At 38.0% G+C, this 4,031-nt stretch overlaps 1 pseudogene; it reads right to left on the bottom strand.

Moving 5' to 3' along the window:
- Positions 1-2,714: 2,714 nt before the first annotated feature.
- LOC101585330 lies at positions 2,715-3,777 on the bottom strand (annotated as a pseudogene).
- Between the last annotated feature and the right edge of the window lie 254 nt (positions 3,778-4,031).

Raw genomic sequence — 4,031 nt, 5'->3', positions numbered from 1 at the left:
AGCGGGAGAGTTGTGAGGTTCGAACTCCAGCAACCTGAGGCTGACAGCTTTGTGGAAGCAGCCACTTAAAGGCCTGAGCTAGGGCCAGGCCCCCGGAACATTTGTTTTTAAATGGTTTATCTGCTAAAATGTTTTTATAGAAATGCAATTAAGCATTTATACATATATATTTTTTCAGTATCTGCCCCAATAATGTCTAGCACAGCTCCTAACTCAAAATAATTCCATTAGTTAATACAGTTTTATCAATGCTACACATATTTCATGGCTATTAAAATGTTTAAGATGTTTTTCATTCTCTTGTTTTGATTCTTCAAAATAAAATAAAATTGCAGAAAAAAAAGAAAAAAAAGAAAATGTTTAAGATGATAAAAGTGATTCATTCTTAGTATATCTAAACTTTGACAGTTTGAATCCAGGTCCTTTGTACTGAGCTACATCTCTAACCTTTTCATTATTTTTTATTTTGAAACAGGATCTTACAGGTTTCCCAGGCTAGGCTTAAATTTGCAAGCCTCCTGCCTTGCCCTCCCAGAACACTGGGATTGCAAGCATATGCCAGTGTGTCTGGCTAGCATGTCATTTTTTGGTGGCATACCTAAATGGAGCTGGAGACAATAAGTGCTTTAAAATACTGTATTCTCTCTCTCATTACCAACAGCCTGCACAAGCTACTAGGAATCTTAGAACACACTATGGTAATTATCAAAAAATGACTCCCAAACTTTTACTAAGTTCGTTTCTTCACTAGACAGATTTCCACTCAGCCCCAGAGTAAGTAACTCTGTAGCTGAATGATAGCACTGAAGGGAAGAGCTGACTGTGCTCCAAGCAGAACTGCAAGCAGACCCCATGCGCCATCCAACCTCTGATTCACCTCAACTCACCAACAGTATCAGGAGGTCACATACTTATAACTGGTTTTTGCAGCACAAAGAACTTTAGAGATGATGTAGCCAAATGGTTACAGTCCAGATACCTTGGAAGCTCAGGATTATCAAAAAAGTAATTGCCAGAGCTACTTCCAATATTTCAAAGTATGATAAAAATCACATACTTACCAGCAATACAATAAGAAAGGTTTATAAAAATGGCTTATTCATGTTGATTTTGAATTGAAATTTTTTATTCTATACAACTCTCTTGCTGAGCAAAAGAATTGATTAATACAGGACAGAATATTATCCCATAATCCTTCTTGTGGGCATGTACAAAAAGCAACTTAACTTATTACCCCATACACATATCTAACATCCCATATCTAACATTTGTTGTAGTATCAGTCACAATATCCAAGGTATGAAAACAATTTAAGGGTCCACTGAGCAATGGATGAATAAAAAGTTATGGTACATATACATCATGAAGTATTATACAGCATTTAAAAAGGAGATATCACCAGGTATAACAACAAGGATGAAACTGGAAGATATCATATTAAGGAAAAGCAGCTGGACACCAAAATAAAAATGCTTTGTGCTATCACTTATCTATAGCACCTAAAATGAAAATTCAAGTAAATAGAAATAGCAAGTAAAATACTAGTAGGTGGAGGTAGAGACAAGGAGAAAATGGAGAGACATAAGACAAAGTGCACACATTTATAAAGTTTATGTAAAATGAGTAATGTATAGTAAAAGGACTATCGTTAATAACGTTATATCAAATGCTACAAATTTGTGAGGAGTAGGTTTTAGGCATTCTTAGCACACACAAAAATCTTTGTGGAAGACAGCTATGAAAAGTGATGTATGTATTTGACTTGATGTAATATTCTCAGTATGTATATAAATATCAACACAACAACTTATCAACACATCAGCACATTTATAAATATAATCCTAAAAAGTTTTTGAAAAGGGATAGAAAAATAATTCCTTAAACTTCAGAATGTTTTGGGCAAGACCAAATCTTTTAGAACATGAAGTCCAGGGAAACAGAAGGAATAAAACATCCACAATGGTGAAAAATCGGTAAACAACTAACTTCCTCCAGTACTCCCAGTTTTTATCCAATCAAGAGAACTAAATCATTTATTGATTACACATGATAATAGATGATACAAAGCTTCAATCTCATCTAGCATTGTATCTGGTACCATTATTCAATTTAGATATATAAGATGTTCCAAGAATCATTTTTATAACCAAGTAGCTGACTGTTTGCTCGGATGACTTTTCAATGGTCACATTCAGAGGTCACAACAGTAACTGTCAGTTCAACTACACCAAGATTTCTGAAGACAATGACTTTTTTAACCAAGCAATTGTAAAGAAATTTTAATGGAGCTTGGCATCACCCTAAAAGAATTCTAACTTCACACTGTTGGGGATGTTAACTAAGATGGCTTCAGAGTAGACTAACTATACACAGCACATTTAAAAAAAGACACATTTATTCAGTGTCATGATCAGACTTACATTTAGCAATCAACAGCATGAGTGCAAAAAAAGGTCTACATTAAAACCCTTTGTTGGAATGCTTTACACTTTCCATAGTACAGAAACTAAAATAACCTTTTATATAATTAGTCACAAGTAGTCCTCGAGTTTTTTGCCCATACACATGAATATTGTCTAAAACATTTCCTCTTTGTAGCAGCTAGGCCCGGCCACCACTGTACTTGGCTGAGCTCACAAATCTGTTGTAACCTGTAGCTTCCCTGTCACTTCTCTGGCTGTCCTCTCCTGCTAAGTTTTGTTTCCTGGAAGTGTTTAAATCCTTCTGCCACTTCCATAGCTACTGCTGCTGCTGCTGGAGCCACCATAGCCATCTTGACTTCACGGTTTGATAAAATATTAGCCTCCACCACCACAGGGCCCAGAGCTTCTGCCTCCAAAGTTTCCACCCTTCATGGGTCCAAAATTTGAAGACTGATTGTCATGACTGCCAAATTCAGTATAGCTTTCACCACCTCTATAATTGCTTCCACCATTACCAAATCCATTGTAGCCATCTCCACTGCCACCATATCCACTCCTACCATGGCTGCCACCAAAGCCACCTTGACCACTGAAGTTTCCTCCATGACTAAAATTGTCATTGTCACCAAAAGCACCTCCATGACCACCAAGAAAAGTTCCAGAACCACTTCAACCTCTTTGGCTAGATGAAGCACTAGCCATCTCCTGCTTGGACAGGGCTTTCCTCACTTCACAGTTGTGGCCATTCACAGTGTGGTATTTTTGAATGACAATCTTATCCACAGAATCATGGTCATCAAAAGTTATAAAAGTAGGGGCCGGAGAGATGGCTCAGTGGAATAAGAGCTTCCCTGGCAAGCACAAGGGCCTGAGTTCAATCTCCGGTTCCAAAAAATAAATTATAAAAGCAAAACCCCTCTTTTTTCCACTGCCTTGGTAGGTCATAATTTCAATCACTTTGATTTTTCCATATTGTTCAAAATAGTTTCATAGGTGATGTTCTTCAGTATCTTCTTTAATGCCACCAACAAAGATCTTCTTCACCATTAAGTAGGTACCTGGTCTTTGAGAATCTTCTGTTGAGACCACTCTCTTTGGTTCCACAACTCTTCCATCCACTTTGTGTGGCCTTGCATTCATGGCTGCATCCACCTCCTCCACAGTGGTATAAGTGACAAACCCAAAGCCCCTGGAATGCTTGGTGTTTGAGTCTCTCATTACCACTCAGTCTGTGAGTGTTTCTCATTGCTCAAAATGGCTCCTCAGACTCTTAGCAGTCCTTTCAAAGCTTAGCCCTCCAATGAAGAGCTTCTGCAGCTGTTCAGGGCTCCTTGGGAGACTCTGACTTAGACATGATGGCAGTCGGAAGAGAGCCTGATGATGCTTCCTCCATGGTGTCCACCAGCAGAAAAAAGGAGTACTCCCATTTTTCAACTGTGAAAGAAAACTGCAGGCTGACTTGCATTATTTATTTATTTATTTATTTATTTATTTATTTATTTATTTTAATGGTATCAGGGCTCAAACTCAGAACCTTGTGCTTGCCAGGCAGGCACTTATGCTGCTGAGATATATCCCTCGTCCCATGGAGCAACCTATTGGCACTCA

The sequence above is a fragment of the Octodon degus genome, unplaced genomic scaffold (assembly GCF_000260255.1).
Source record: "Octodon degus isolate 3935 unplaced genomic scaffold, OctDeg1.0 scaffold00331, whole genome shotgun sequence".
Lineage (NCBI taxonomy): Eukaryota > Metazoa > Chordata > Mammalia > Rodentia > Octodontidae > Octodon > Octodon degus.
Note: the sequence above shows the minus strand (reverse complement) of the source record. Positions and strands in the feature narration are given on the sequence as shown.